Here is a 16233-nt window from a genome sequence, read left to right on the forward strand (position 1 = left end):
CGGCTTGTCTCTTTTCCTTTTTTCGTCGAAATTTCGTCGCCCGACCTATAATTTCGTGCCACCGAATTAACCAGGCATTTCGCTGCTTCTATGCTGGACGTATCGAAAGAGTAAGTCTTTGTGACATTGGAGTGGAAGTTATGTTCTGGACGAAAAAAGGGCATGCCTCTGGTGACGTGATTTCTAACTAGTGTTTTTACGTGTATTTCCATGCATGTGTGCACAGATGTCAGCGGCAGGAAGACCCAGCAATGCCACAAGCATGCATGCTTGACGACCATGTGGCCCAGAATGCAGCATTTGCTCCAAAGTGCCATCTGACAAGCGATTTACACATGGCTCAATGCTGTCAGATTGGCAAAAGCTACACACATGCACATCCATCATGTCAGGCCAATGCATTTATTGCAAGTGCGTCAAAGCACTACGACGCCAAGTATGCACAGCAGCGAAAGAAAATAAGCCACCAGTCAGCCAAAGCATATGCAGTGTACATGATTGCAGCGCAGCGGCATCCGTACACTGTCCTGCAGACAAACTGCGCGTGCACAGTCCGAAAGAACAGTGCGAACCGGTTCTGTGCCCGACCCATTACCAGCAGTGTGTGGTCTGTGAGAGAACGCCCAGGCCAATGCATTTGTTGGAAGTGCGTCAAAGCACTACGACGCCAAGTATGCACAGCAGCGAAAGAAAATAAGCCACCAGTCTGCCAAAGTACATGCAATGTACATGATTGCAGCGCAGCGGCATCCGTACACTGTCCTGCAGACAAACTGCACGTGCACAGTCTGAAAGAACAGTGCGAACCGGTTCAGTGCCCGGCCCATAAGTTACCAGCAGTGTGTGGGCCATGCAACATGTGCTTGGTGTAAGTCGAGGCTCACACCAGAACACAGGACAGGTGGAAGTCACCAAACTTTCAACTTGCAGAGCATGTGTTGCGTAGCATGCACAACGTCAGGATTTCAGACGAGTCGATTTTGTAGATGCTGCTACCGAAAGCAAATTGACATGCTCCCTGCCGACAGTGCACCAAGCACAGACCACCAATTGCGAAGCATCATCTCTCAATACAGCACGGAAGGTGCCGAGAGTGATCTTCCCAATATAGTCATTGCCGCTATAGCACGTGAATTGCTGGACAAGGGTGCCATATTGTTGACGACAGTGCATGATTTGTATACAGAGACTGTGCACCCAACTGCTGACCCCAAGCCAGCGGCATACGTGCTCGGCAAATTGAAGTTGACCCTGGAGCACCACTTGCACGTCATTCCACCCAAGTCGCGGAAGGATGGCACATTGCTGCTACGCAATGGATGTAATGCTGAGCAGGCACTACATATGATCCTTTCTGCAGAGCGTAAACACAAGATAGAGCAAACACCAACAAAGCTGGAAGACCTCACTCTGCCAAGCTCACAGCACAATTGATAGCCAGCAACCGAATAATACAATTATGTACTTCACAAGTACACAACATGAGAACCCATTTACACCAAGGTCTAATATCGGGCAATGCCATTATGCTCCCAGCACGCGGCACAAGAAAATGGTAGAGCTTCGCCGACATTGCCTTGATTTTGTCGTAATGTGATGGTGTGTGCGTGTGTGTGTGTGTGTTCACTTCAAGGTACCAGTGCATCTATTGTCTGCTTCTATCAAAGCAGCGTGCTGTATACTGGTTACCCCAGCAAGTGTAGGATGTGCATGGATAACTGCCTTGGCCGTTTTATACCGATGTACTCCGTGTGGTGTAGATCAGGTGTGCATTGGTGGTCGATTCACATGGCTTCGCCAGTTGTGTGGATTAGACAGTTATCTGGCGCAAGTCTTAATCTGTCTCATTCAGATATTGTTCGCTATCGTTTCTACAAGAGAAAATCTGTGGGTGTACATCCAGTGCATTTGCAGATTTGCGTGCTTCTCTTGCGACGGGCGTATACATGGTGGTACATGGTGTGTGTGTGTGTGTGTGTGTCGGCCGTTGGGCGGTTCAATAGCCAATTGAGTCATCTTTCCAAGATTCCTTTTTAGTCTCTCTCCTCTCTCCCGGGGAGACCCACGTGACCAGTTTTGGCAGTGAGCAACAAGTACAAGTACAAGTGTGTGTGTGTGTGTGTGTGTGTGTGTGTGTGTGTGTGTGTGTGTGTGTGTGTGTGTGTGTGTGTGTGTGTGTGTGTGTGTGTGTGTGTGTGTGTGTGTGACTGTGTGTGTGTGTGTGTACATTACATATTGCCCTATCAAAAATATATAAATAATATGGTGAGCCAATGTAAGGCATGGATAAAAAGAATAAGGACAAAATGTTACGAGTTATGACTAACTGTCCACCATGTACCAATGTAGCTAGATTATACAGTCGGCGAGTACGACAAAAAGCCACAAACTGACAGGGAATACTAAGACATACAACGACCAAATAATATTCAAGTTAATTTTGACCTGGAAAGAAATTTCTATAATTTCGTGCCGTCGGATTAACCAAGCATGCAACGAAAGGAAAGGTATACACGCTTAGACATATATTATTAGGCAATTATCTGCACCAACCTGCATTCCTGCCGAAGCATCATGTCGGGTGTGGTGGGTCGGCATTCAGACGTATCTCCACACACCAGGAAAATCGTGAAGCGAGAATTCTCTCGTCTGAAACTGGCAAAGTCTTCACTTGACACTCAAGTTGAAATTTCTAGATACCTAGCTAATAGGAGCAGACTTCAGGACATTTGTCGCACTCGGACATCGTCAGTTCGATCCGTACAGGGTTAGTTAGACACAAGAAATATAGCTAATTTCATTGACTGACATCTTCATCTTTACCAACACAGTTCACCACATAAACTTTCGCGCGAAAAAAATAAAAAGACCCACTCAGCTGGCTTGGCGCATCGACTGATGTAGCAAATGTCGTACGCTGCAATGGGCACAACGTTTTTTTTTAAGTAAAAAGGTAATTGACAGGAGCCGTCAGAATTTGTATCCCACCAGTAAAGATATCTAAGAGCTTGGGACTGCTTGAACATACCGGTACATGTACATGTTGCTAGTACGTCAATGTTATTTTCAGCTGACCTGCAGGATAATGGTCTTGGGAACACATCTTGTACGAGCACACGCTTCTTTGAACAGTATTTTCTTGATCATAAAGGCATTGCTCCGCTCCTTCCTTTGTTCCTTCTCGTCCTTCCATTCTCCGTCTTCAGCCGTCAGAGAAACCTTCTTCTGCACACAACTATTACTTGAACCTTGAACTTGCTCATTGCCATAGGCGAAGGACTAATTCGGAGGCAACCGGCAGAAAGGTTCGTGGCGCTTGATCTCGCGGGGGCCGGCGGCGCGTCTTCCCGAATGCACAACGATATTCTGGCTCGGCGGAGACATCACGCGGCTGAGGACGACGGTGGATTACTTCCACGCCGAGCAATTCTGGGCAATGTCGAGCCCTTCCTTCTCCTGTACAGGTGGATGAATGCAGTTGACATCATCCACAACCACATCCTGCCAACACTTGCGTGGGCCGTGCAGAGGTCGAGTTGCGGGGAGCTCCCCAAACAGAATACGCTTGAGCAGACGGTCATCGTCCATGCGGCCAATATGGCCGAGCCATCGTAGCCGATGCTCGTGGATGATCCCGCCGATGTCCGAGTCGATTCCGTGGGTCTTCGCCAATGTTGTAGAATTGACTCAATCATCCCATTCCTGGTGTCTCGAGATGCCTACGCATTGATGGTGGAGTGCGTTAAGAATGCACAGATCACTGGCGTCCTATGTGCTCAATATCTGGTGAGCCTCCACGTAGAAATTCCCTCTTGGATGCGTGCTGATGTAATTGACGTCGGTCTCTTACCTTGCCCTTGAAGATACAGTGAAACCTGTCAAAGCGACCACTCTGATAAGGCGACCACCTGTCCCAGAAGACTATCGCAAGCAGGACCAAGGGATGGTATTTCCAGTCAAATGACCCTAGTAGATGAGGAGGCCACCTGGCAACGGTATAGCTTGTTATCAGTGCATTTTCCTTAGTTGACTGGAGTGTACGATAGAGTTTTGTTTGACAGAGTTTCTTAGCGCGACCAGTGTATCGTGAAGCTACGAAGGCGGGATTTTGTTGTTCGCATTGCTCCTCGTGATCGAGAACATACTTTTTTAATTCCTTGTTTCATTCGTATTGTTGACAGCCATGCGACCGAATGAAGGGAATAGTCTGACTGCCGATTTTCAAAAGCCTGTTTTACGTTTCCTTTTTATACTGACAAGCTGAAAGTTTGTATGCTGGTAGGCAGACCCTTTGGGATTGTACCTGGCGTAGTTGGCCATCGCGGAGCTGTGCACAACCTCGCGAAATCGTCGACTTTTGATTTCGAGGTTCGAACAATACGCACCCCATGCGCTGCTCAAAGCCGCACAAATTTGAATACCTGAGCAGGTGATGTGAATGACGACGCCGGCCCCCGGGAAAATTTGAATTCAATTCTCAACACTCGAAGTAGATGACAATTGTCCTTGCCTTTCGACCGCACGACAGTTTTTAGTTATCGTCAGGTGTATTGAGGTAGAATGGAGAGTGAGGAGAGCAGCACCGAGGACGAGGACTATGCGGACCCCTCACCCAGCAGTAGCATTCTGTTTTTATGCGAGCCAACACAACGAGGAAATGAGGAGAACGCAGGTGAGTTTATTTTGTAATTTAAATTTGTTAGTTTTGAAGCTCTTGAACAAACAGCCCGGACTGCCTTTGCCTTTGCAGTCCCATGAACTTGTGGCATGCACACCTCCAGCCAGAGGCAGAGGTGTGCATGCCACAAGTCCATGTTGCCTTGCACAGATGTATGTGGCTGTCGAACTTGCTCCACCAAACCTGGTTCCAGCCACCTTACAAGCAGCACCACCACTTCGGAGTCTGTGGAGGATTCCTCCGATTCCAGTGACTGTGGATCTGACAGTGATCCTGAGCCCGCTGATCAGAATGATGCAGCCACATGACGAGCCTGTCATCATTACTACTACAGTCTACGCAGGTGCGTGTACAATTTTCTGGATGGGTTCATTTCTTGAGCATAGCATTCGCTGCTATACCAGGCCGTTGTAAACTGTCAGATCGTGTGAAATTGACTTCAGCATAACAATTTAATGGAAGACATGTTTGATGTACCTAAGTGTGTGTGCACATGTGCGTGTGCGTGTGTGTGCGGCTGTGTGCATGTGTGTATACATCTTCAGTTGACTATTTCGACACATCCAAGACCAGACTCACCATCGGAAACATTGTCCATCATCTCTACTACCCGGATGGACGAAGTATCCGTTAAAGCCAATGGGTCAACGGGACAGGACGGGACAGGGGATAGGTGTGTGTGTGTGTGTGTGTGTGTGAGTGTGTGTTTCCGCCATGAGTGCCCACGCTGCAACAGGCAATTTCAGCGTCCCCAGGATCTGGGACGGCATCAGCCACTCGGTGTCATTGATGAACTTCTTCCGTGACGTCGTCTCCCACATCTTGGGAGCGGCGTGGCCAGCAATTGCAGCTGTATATAGTAGTAATAGTAGTAGTACAAGTAGTGTTAATGTGTGTGTGTGTGTTTGTGCATGTATGGGTGGGGTTGTCAAACGTGTGTGTGCTGCTGCTGCTGCTGCTATTGTTGTTGTTGTTGTCGATTTAGTTGTTGCTGTTTTTGATGTCTGACTAGGTGTAAACATCAATACAGCTGGCCATTACATATGCCTGGCAGATGATTCGCTAGTGATCCTTTGTCCTGGCAGTTGACACTCTAATTCACATTTCTTTTGTTTTGTCTTGTCTTTACTTTATTCTCGCAAGAAGACGGAAAGCCTGAACATGCTTGCTCTTACAAACGCTTCCGGATTGATGGTCCTGATGGGGATTCAGTGAATTTTCTTACTTCTGTGAAGAAGTTAATTACGATCGGCTTGACATACTGCTAAAACTACTGGCTAAATACCACGAGAACACTGCAATTCAGTTCCAAACAAAAGAAAAAAAAGTCGCCCGACGTGGGGTTTGAACCGGCAACGTCTTGAATTTTTGAATTTTTCAGGGTCTTGAGTGCTTGAAGAAGGTGCTTCAATGGCCGGAGATTTGTGAAATTCCAGTGCAGAAAATCTCTCGGTATGTCTGTTTCTGCACAGCTCTAGCATGGCCAACGAAAAGATTCAGCTTCCTACAAGTATAGTCAATGCACTGTAGAAATTGCAGGTTGTCAGCAGAAAAAGGAAGCACGCCTGTTGATACGAGCGATTTCTCAAATTTGGCTGCCGGTCTAGAAAGGAAGAAAGAATCGTCGTGGACGAAAGACTGACAGCACCGACAGCCATTACTACAATCGAGAGTTGGTATTCAGAGAGGATGACCCAGAATACGCTCAGGTTACTATGCTGTTTGGCTGTTGTCAGCTCGAGGCTTTCTGCTATGATGGCAGAACGCGGATTTGCCAAATTCGAGGAACGCTAAGGAGGAACAAAGTCTGGATAAAGCAAGGCGACATCATCCCGACTGGCGTCGTGGACTTCCATGATTCTAGAGCAGGCGTCATTATGAAGTGCAGCCATGAAGAGGCAAGGAGGCTGAAGGCCTATGAAGAGTTTCCAGAGCCAGCCAAGCTCAGCGACAGCGGGCATAAATTGGAGCACCTCCATGCGGTTATGCCTGGTTACGTTTGCATTCAGTTCGCTCCAAGTCAAGAACTTGAAGCAGATTTGAATGCGAAAGGCTAAGTCCATCAACATACGTACACATTCATGTGCAAGTAGTTTGAAGTAGATTGATTTTAACTCAGTTGTTAAGCACAGGAATTAATCATGTGCATGTATCAAGATTAAAAACTTTCCCACAGGTTACGGGTAAGAGTTCAGCAACAAGGCCAGATCGTGAGAAGTCGGACGTGCAAAATTGACAAGAGGTACGAACACAAAATCCCATACAGCCAGTATCTCCACCATATGCTCCGCAGCTCCGTGGGCAGATTGTTGCAGACCTGATTTGGCAGTGGTGTAGAATCGGACGGTCTAATGAAGTTGTTGTGAATACTTGATGGTCACCTTAGGACAGTGAAACCTGTCTAAGGCGACAACTCAACGGACATTCAAAATGTGGTTGCCATGTCGTATTTTATACCCTACTTTCGAAGTGCGCGTAGGCATTCACCAGCCAGCTAGCTGTATTTTTTTCTACAAAATCCACATATCTCCAGACACTGGGGCGAATGATAGAGTGTGGTGGTGGGGCCCATTAAGCTCCGCCGACCAGAGGTCTCGGCTTCATAGCTCGCTGGACGCACCAAAGGGAGATTGCGTAGGGAGGATTAAATTGAAAAAGAAAACAGAAGAAAGAAAATGGAAAGATTGTATCGCTCAGTGAGCAAAAGAGTAAGTTGAGTATTGATGTGAACGCTGTTAGACTTTTAAATTCAAGAGGAGACTGTTTGTGATGAGAGATCACATGTATGTCCAAGCAGGGTAGGACACTGTACCCTCTTACTCGCGTATGCTATGAGTGGCCCAGTGCCAGTTCGTTCTGAGGAGGTGGTGATGAGCTGCTGTCTTGATATTTTGGATGTTCTTTTGGTGAAATGGGTGGGGAATGACAGAGGAAGGCAGCTGGTTGTTTGTTTGTATTCTTTATTTAGAGTGGGAAGTCCAAAACAGGCCCTATCCTAATAACAATGGTCCCACTAGTGAGGGAATGCTGTATATCTGTGCATAAGGATCAGCGAGTATAACAGCAACTAGTAGGGAAAGAAATAGAGAGAAGAAAAACAACTCAAAACAGGAGTTGCGACTTGCATAGGGAGAAAATGCAGTTGGGCTGGCTGAGACAATCAGTAAATTGCTGTGCCCACCAAGAGTTTGAGTGGAATTACTGCGGCTGAAAAAGTTAGCGAACAACATGCTGATGTTAGAGGAGTCATGGAGAAAACGCCAGATGAAAACCAGAAGGTGCATGTTGGCGTATGTGGTCAATGTTTGGATGTTCATGCGTGTAAGAATATTTCTTGTGGGTGTCCCGGGAGGTACCCGACAGACTGTGCGTACAGCACCCTTGAAGAGCCCATTAAGCCGTCGACTTTGATACGCCGTGAGAAATGGTAAGTAAGCAGAAGCGGCATACATAAAGTGTGATAAAATGAAAGAACAAAAATAGGCTATGCGACATTGAAAAAGCAGGAATGTAGCGTATCGTCTGAGCACGCCAACTTTCGACGCGACGCACTGTGCGACGTGGTCGACCATGGTGTTCCAGCTCATGTCCGCATCAAAGTGGAGACCTAAATATTTCGCAGAGCGAACAGTTGGCAGAGGCACTCCATTACATTGCACTTGCAAGTCAAACGTTTGAGATCGTACTGGCGATATCGACATGATCTGTGTCTTCGTTTTATTCAATATGAGACCGCGGTTCCTAAGCCAATCGGCGAGGTGCTGGACAGCACTTGAGAGATTTTGGGACACCTCATCCGTCCTCATGCCGCTGGATCTAATTGGGATATCGTCCGCAAATTGCAGGATCGCAACGTTGTAAGGGGACAGGTCTTTCGCAATGTCACGGACGTAGAAAACTAACAACAGGGGCCCGAGAACTGACCCCTGTGGTACTCTGGAGAAGCTGGTGTATGGTGAGCTCTGTACCTGACCGACTTTGACATACTGTGTCCGATCTGAGAGGTAGTCTGCAAGCCATTGCAGCACCGTTCCACCAATTCCGACCTCGAATAGGTCCTGAATAAGGGTTTGGTGCTTCACCTTATCAGATTCTTTTGACATATCTACGAAAGCAATCCCCGTGAAGTACTTTTTTTGTCTGGGCTTGGCATATGCCCTCAACGGCTAATACAAGGGCATCACATGTGGAATGATGTGAACGATAGCCGAACTGAGTTGGTGGAAATAGATCATGTCGGCACAAGTACTGAGTGAGCTGATCATGGATGACTCGTTCCAAAAGCTTTGAAACTATCGACATTAGAGACACAGGTCTGTAATTCTTTGCTATGCTGGGATCACCACCTTCAAACAGAGGTGAAATGCTGGCCACCTTCATAGGAGCTGGGAAATGTCCCTCCCTCATGGATTTGTTGAACAGTAAGGACAATGACGGCGCAAGAACATCTGCGTGAGCTCTAAGAAGGGCTGCAGGGATGCCGTCACTGCCAGTTGCCTTCGTCGGATTCTGTTGCTCTAGAAGCTTCCGGACTTTTGCAATAGATACAGGAACAAATTTCACAAAACTAGTTGCCGTTCGTGGCCCTTGGGGTAGGTGAAGATGAACTGGGCGGCTGGGATCTTCCACGATCTTGGCGAAAGCACTTCGAATTGCCTCAGCTGAGCACTGCAGCGGTGCCGATTTTCTTTGTTTCCCCGTCAACTGGTTGATGATTCGCCAGGTTTGTTTTACATCACAAGTCACAAGCTGAAATGTTGTACTGTAGTACGCTTCTTTCAGCTTCCGGTTACAGGTAGTGGCCTCCCTTCTCACCGCTTTGAATGTGGCGTACCTTTGCTCAAATCTGTCTGACAGCCACTTTCTATGAAGCAGATTGCGCTTACTCAAAAGGTGCAAGAGCTGGCTGTCCATCCACGGTACCGATTTTCGCTTGTGCTGCTTACAAGATCTAAGAGGGGCATGAGTGTCAAGCACCTGCAGGAAGCGATTATTCCACTCCGTCCACATGTCTGTTGGGCTGCCTTCGATGCTGCAAAAATACTGCTGAATCAAGTCAGCTTTGAAGCGTTCATGATTTATCCTTCGGTAGTTCCAGCACAACATTGATGTCTCGGGACTCCGTGTCGGGTCTAGGTAGTATTCACTTATGACCGCTGCATGGTCGCTGAAAGCCACGGGATGGATCGTTGCCACATTGTGCTGGTCAAACGTATTGAAGACCAGATCCAATGTGGTGGCTGTGGAATTAGATGCAAACCGTGTCCGCTGATGAACGCCCTGGTGGAGACTGTAGCTTGCCGTTAGATCAGACAGGAAATGGAGCTGATGATCTGGAGCCGTTGATGGATCCACATTCCCACCGCACAGTATAACGTTCCTGCCCGGAGTGATATCTGAGTGTAGAAGACCATCAAGGCGATCCCAGTAGCCAATAGGTTCAGAGGGAGGACGATAGATTGTGCCTATCAAGCAACTCCCACCAGTGCAGGGAATCTCGCCCCAACAACTCTCAACCCCAGCAGCAGCTACATCGCAACTCGGCTTGAGAGGGAAGGATGTTCGGGAATATAAGCAAACACCTCGACCAACTTGATCCTCTCGATCGGCACGCAAAACATAGTAACCTGCCTACGTGATTTCTCCATCAGTAATTGTACTATCCAGCCATGTCTCGTTCACACAGACAACATCAGGACAATGCTGGCGGGTGAGTTGTGCTAGGTCATTAATCTTGTTTCGAAGGCTCCTGATGCTTATCAGTAGAACTTTCAGCTTAGCGTCACCACTCAGTCCTCCCCTGTCTCTGAAAGGTGCTTTCGGATGGTGCAATCTACCCAAAAGAAAGCTGGAGCCTGCGCCTTCAGTATCGAGGTGTTCATTGCGCCTCTGCTTGGTCGGACCTGAAGCGCCAGTCACGGAGAGTGTATGCAACTGTTTCAGATTCCAAATTGGGATGACGGAGTGGGGAAAGGCTCGTATCCCGACGGTTCACCGAAAACGCGTTCACAGAACGACGTTTCACCAAAAGACATCTCACAGAGTGTAAGATTTATCGACTGTTCACTGTTCGAGCCCGGGCGTGAGCGCTGGCGATACATGTATATATATATATATGTTATGCAGAGCTCACTGACTTGTCAGTTTGAGCACTCTGGCAAGGTACGTTCGGGCCTGATTGGAAATTTTTATTTCCATTGCTATCAGGTTCGGCCTCATTTCCTCTGTGCTGCGCTGATGAGTTCAAAAAGAACGAAACAGCATGCTGTCCGCAGATTGAGTATATATTGAGTATATATATATATATATACCTGATTGGAAATTTTTATTTCCATTGCTATCAGGTTCGGCCTCATTTCCTCTGTGCTGCGCTGATGAGTTCACAAAGAACGAAACAGCATGCTGTCCGCAGATTGAGTATTTCGCTCCTGCTCTTGTAGCAGTTGAGCACTCTTGCGTGGGGTAGTGCCTTTGCTGTTTGCGTTATGCAGAGCTCACTGACTTGTCAGTTTGAGCACTCTGGCAAGGTACGTTCGGGCCTGATTGGAAATTTTTATTTCCATTGCTATCAGGTTCGGCCTCATTTCCTCTGTGCTGCGCTGATGAGTTCACAAAGAACGAAACAGCATGCTGTCCGCAGATTGAGTATTTCGCTCCTGCTCTTGTAGCAGTTGAGCACTCTTGCGTGGGGTAGTGCCTTTGCTGTTTGCGTTATGCAGAGCTCACTGACTTGTCAGTTTGAGCACTCTGGCAAGGTACGTTCGGGCCTGATTGGAAATTTTTATTTCCATTGCTATCAGGTTCGGCCTCATTTCCTCTGTGCTGCGCTGATGAGTTCACAAAGAACGAAACAGCATGCTGTCCGCAGATTGAGTATATATATATATATATATATCTTGTAGCAGTTGAGCACTCTTGCGTGGGGTAGTGCCTATGCTGTTTGCGTTATGCAGAGCTCACTGACTTGTCAGTTTGAGCACTCTGGCAAGGTACGTTCGGGCCTGATTGGAAATTTTTATTTCCATTGCTATCAGGTTCGGCCTCATTTCCTCTGTGCTGCGCTGATGAGTTCAAAAAGAACGAAACAGCATGCTGTCCGCAGATTGAGTATTTCGCTCCTGCTCTTGTAGCAGTTGAGCACTCTTGCGTGGGGTAGTGCCTTTGCTGTTTGCGTTATGCAGAGCTCACTGACTTGTCAGTTTGAGCACTCTGGCAAGGTACGTTCGGGCCTGATTGGAAATTTTTATTTCCATTGCTATCAGGTTCGGCCTCATTTCCTCTGTGCTGCGCTGATGAGTTCAAAAAGAACGAAACAGCATGCTGTCCGCAGATTGAGTATATATATATATATATATATACACCATAGCTCAGTGGTTAGAGCATCGCTGGCTACAAGCGAGGGTCCCTGGTTCGAGTCCTGGTGGTGACAGTCAATTTTTTCTTCAGACTTTTCCCGTTTGTCTCTTTCCCTCAAACCAGTTAATATATATATATATATATATATGGCTATCAGGTTCGGCCTCATTTTCTCTGTGCTGCGCTGATGAGTTCAAAAAGAACGAAACAGCATGCTGTCCGCAGATTGAGTATATATATATATATATATATATACCGGTATGCGTAGGTCACGTATCCATGGTTCATCCTGATATACTGTGCACTTCCTTTGCTAACCAAATGAGATCAAGACTACAATTTATGTATGAATTTTGGTGGTCTTAGCCTTTCGCGTTCAAATCTGCTTCAAGGTTTGGACTTGCAGCGAACCGAATGCAACAGTTACCAGGCATAACAGCGTGTAGGTACCACCATCTATGCCCGCGCGGAGGTCAACGGCACCTTCACCAGGAAGGAACTATCGTCATCCCATCCAAGCCTTTCATCACGGAGTTGTCTCTCCGACATTGTTCTTGGAGTATGCTCTCCCTTACAACCTACGCGACATTGTCGATTTAGTCACCAGTCACGTCGTTGCATCACTGTCATCATCCTCAGGGTCTGATAATTATGTCGTCGAAAACAACGTAATGTTCATCATCTGGTGCGAACGTGGTACTGTCGCTGAGCTTTGCTGTCTCTGGCAACTCTCCATAGGTCTTCAGCTTCCTTGCCTCTTCATTGCTGTACTTCATAATGACATCTGCTCAAGAATCCTGGAAGTCCCTGAGGTAGGGATCTCAGCGCGTGAACTGCGCAGCCTGTCTGCGCAGGTGAGATTTCAATCCCAAAACGCGTCCAGTAAATCAAGTTGAAGAAGACTGTAGAAATGGCTGAATGTTGCGTCCAGGAAAGCACGTTCTACGGCCATCTCCAAGCTACCAATCTCCCAGACACTCTCTCAGAGGAACTATGGAGAGTCAAAGAGCACAATATTTCACTCTTGGACGCAGCGTGAACACCTCTTCTACTGAGCGCTATGTCTTCTCTCTGAGTGATAATGGCGGCGATGTTCGTGATGGCTGATGCACTGAAAATCGAAGTTAGGACAATCTAACCGGAGAAAACCTCTGAATTTTTGACTGAATCCTCTCTGAAGTGGGTTCTTGCCGCATGGCAAATTATAGGAAAATCGACCGGGTCGATATCGCCTTGGCCACGCTGTTCTTCTGCGGGAATCACAAAGTATGTTCGAACGACGATGAAGATGACGATTCCGCTAGGGTCCACCGCGTCCGCTAGTTTCGAAAATCGACCCTCGCCATTTTCTGCTGTGTCCGCGAGCTGCACATAAAACTCGATAACGCAATGTATGCGCAAACACCCTGCGCACTGCACGCGCTTATATCCCTACCTGAGGCCAATCAGGATGATGTCGCCTTGCTTGATCCAGACCTCCTTCCTTCCGTAGCTTTCCCCGAATGTGGCAAATCCGCGTTCTGCCATCATAGCAGAAATCCTCGAGCCGACAACAGCCAAACAGCTTAGTAACTTGTGCGTATTCTTGGTCATTCTCTCTGAATACTGATTCTCGCATGTAGTAATAGCTGTTGGTGCTGTCAGTCGGTCCCCGACGACGACTCTTTCCTCATTTTCCTTCATTTGGCCCCATGGCTGTCAACAATACGAAAGAAACACGGAATAAAAGAAATAATGTTCCCGATCACGAGGAGCAATGCGAACAACTGAATCCTACCTTCGTAGCTTCACGATGCACTGGTAGCGACGTAAGAAATTCTGTCGAACAAAACTCTATCGTACACTCCACAAAATGCACTGACAACAAGCAATACCGTCGTATTTTATAGTTATACCCTCCTTTCGAAGTGCGCGTAGGCCAGCCAGCTGTAGCAGGGCGAGGGAGCCAATGCGCCGGGCGCGATCGCTGGCGATACAGATCGTATCTGTATGCACAGGTCACGTGGTCAGGTAGACCGCTGCAATGCATTATGTGGACACTTCTTGCCAGCAGTTACGTGTGCGAGGTTCTACTCTACCCCTCTAAGGAGTAAGTACCCGTTGCTTGCTTTGAAAGTACATGCCGACGTTAGTTTAGCTGGCAATGCCTGTGGTGTGGTCTCCACCCACTCCTACACCTTTTAATAACAAACGCTTATCTACAAAGGCTGCGGTTATGCACGTAAGAGCCACGCAAGCACGAGTAGCTACTATTAGACCTACACCAGGCTCGATGAGTGCTAACTCTCCAAGCAGTCTTTCCCTCTTGGATAGGTGTTGATGTAATTGCAGGGCTTACATGTAGATCTCACCCATGCGACTATGCCTTGCTCTGTTGGCAGTTCAACACAATCATTCAAACCTAGTTAGAAGTGATGCGCGGCGGGATTTATGTTCGGCTACGCATCATGCTGTGGTTCGGCGGCAAACCGTGCTAACCTTTGGCGGGACAAGACTGACAGGAACATAACACTTCACTCTTTATTGAGCTCTCTGTGACTCTTACTTCGTGGTTTCGCGCTATTTGTGTTGTGAATGAATGGGATATTATCACGATGTTGTCCTTCGCGCCCATGACCGTGTCCTTACAGCACAGCGTGATCTGTGTTTCGGGCTCACAGGTGATTCACGCGTGGTTCGACGCTACGCCTGCATAATAATAGTTACAGTTCGCATGTCACTCATGGAAGGATCCATGGGCTTAACGCATCTATCAACGAAATCCAGGCAGAACAACGAACAAAAGGCATCTCATTATTGTTAGAATGTATCGCAGTAAGAGCAACTACGCAAGCGCAGCACATTTTTCCACAAGCATCAGCCATTTTTTCTTGTCTAGAGCCAGTTCAAAACAGTCAGAAATATCAATATTGGCGTGGTTTAGATCATTTTTATTATTGTCAATACATCTGAGATTGGGTCGGCCAAGTGGGCGCTTGATGTCCTAGGTATAAATTGCCAACTCCAGTGCTTGGTTGGACGCTGAGTTACGTCATTCGCGAACAACATGGCCCAGCCACAGCAGCCGACGTCTGCGACAGGTAGTGCTGACCGCATATCGAATAATTATTTTAATAATTAAAATTATTTCAAACAAGGCCGTCACAGCCAAATTTTCAGTCGTGTTTTTAGCACGCTGCAACAAAGCGCGATGAACGCAGCTCAACATGAACGTGGCAAAAAAAGAATCCCTGTCCCCGATCGTAGTTTGTTGCAGAATCAAAAAGTCTTTCATTGCAGTTACACTGAAGTGGCACCAAATACCTGGAAGTGGAAATGCTTGCAATTGGCTTCAATTTTAGAATTTTTGCCCTGGGTAGAGTAGTGAAGAATCCTTGCTCACGTTCGTGGCGTTTTCTTGGTTTTTTGCAAAATCAAAAACTTACACCGAGTCTTTCATTGTAATTGGACTGAAATGGCAACAAATGACCGGAACTGCTTGCAATTCACTTGGAATTCGCTTCGATTTTAGAACCTTTTAATTCCTTGGGAGGGTGTCTTTCATGGCCGTCCCACCTGCAAAGTCGGTGAGACGGACCTGAAAAACAACCAGGTACGTGTACATGTAGAGCTTAACGTGTGCTTCACATTTCTTCTTCGTTCAACCTTGATACAGTTACAAATTGTACATGTACGGATTTCCTTTGTTCACTAACTGAGTATCTAACTATGTGCATGGATTTTGGTGAACTTAGCCTTTCGCATTCAATTCTGCTTCAGGTTTTTTTGACTTGGAGCAATTTTAATGCGAAAGTTACCAGGCATAACCGCGGGGAGGTGTCACCATCTATGCCCGCTTGGAGGGACGGAGGACACGTCATCGATTTGCATGAGTGTGTCACGTCCGCTCCAAGCGTTTGTTGACGGAGTTGTCTCTCCGGCATTCTACATCGAGAATGCTGCGGGATCTCAGGTCCTTCTCGAAACATTTGCTCGCGGGAAATGTTTCTTGCGTATGACGGGTTGACGTATTCTCTTCTCCTCCTTAATTCTCGTCTCGTCCTCCTTTTGTCTCCGAGCAGCCTCCCGGTACTTCTTCTGCAACTGCCATTGACAATTCGTAGTTGGACAACGGCAAACGCTCTGCTCGGTCGTCTCAAACGTGCACACGATTCGCAGGCCGAACAGATGTGATTCTTCCGACGAGGTACGATCGGTAT

The 16233-nt window shown here is 47.3% G+C and overlaps 1 long non-coding RNA gene across 1 annotated transcript; it reads right to left on the bottom strand.

The window, feature by feature from the left end:
* Positions 1–388: 388 nt before the first annotated feature.
* LOC135828516 (uncharacterized) lies at positions 389–4623 on the bottom strand. Its single transcript, XR_010555692.1, has 2 exons — positions 2554–4623; positions 389–1354 (listed from the first exon to the last, which is right to left on the bottom strand). It is a non-coding gene; the product is annotated as an uncharacterized LOC135828516 (long non-coding RNA).
* Positions 4624–16233: the final 11610 nt, after the last annotated feature.

This window comes from Sycon ciliatum, chromosome 12, assembly GCF_964019385.1.
Source record: "Sycon ciliatum chromosome 12, ocSycCili1.1, whole genome shotgun sequence".
Lineage (NCBI taxonomy): Eukaryota > Metazoa > Porifera > Calcarea > Leucosolenida > Sycettidae > Sycon > Sycon ciliatum.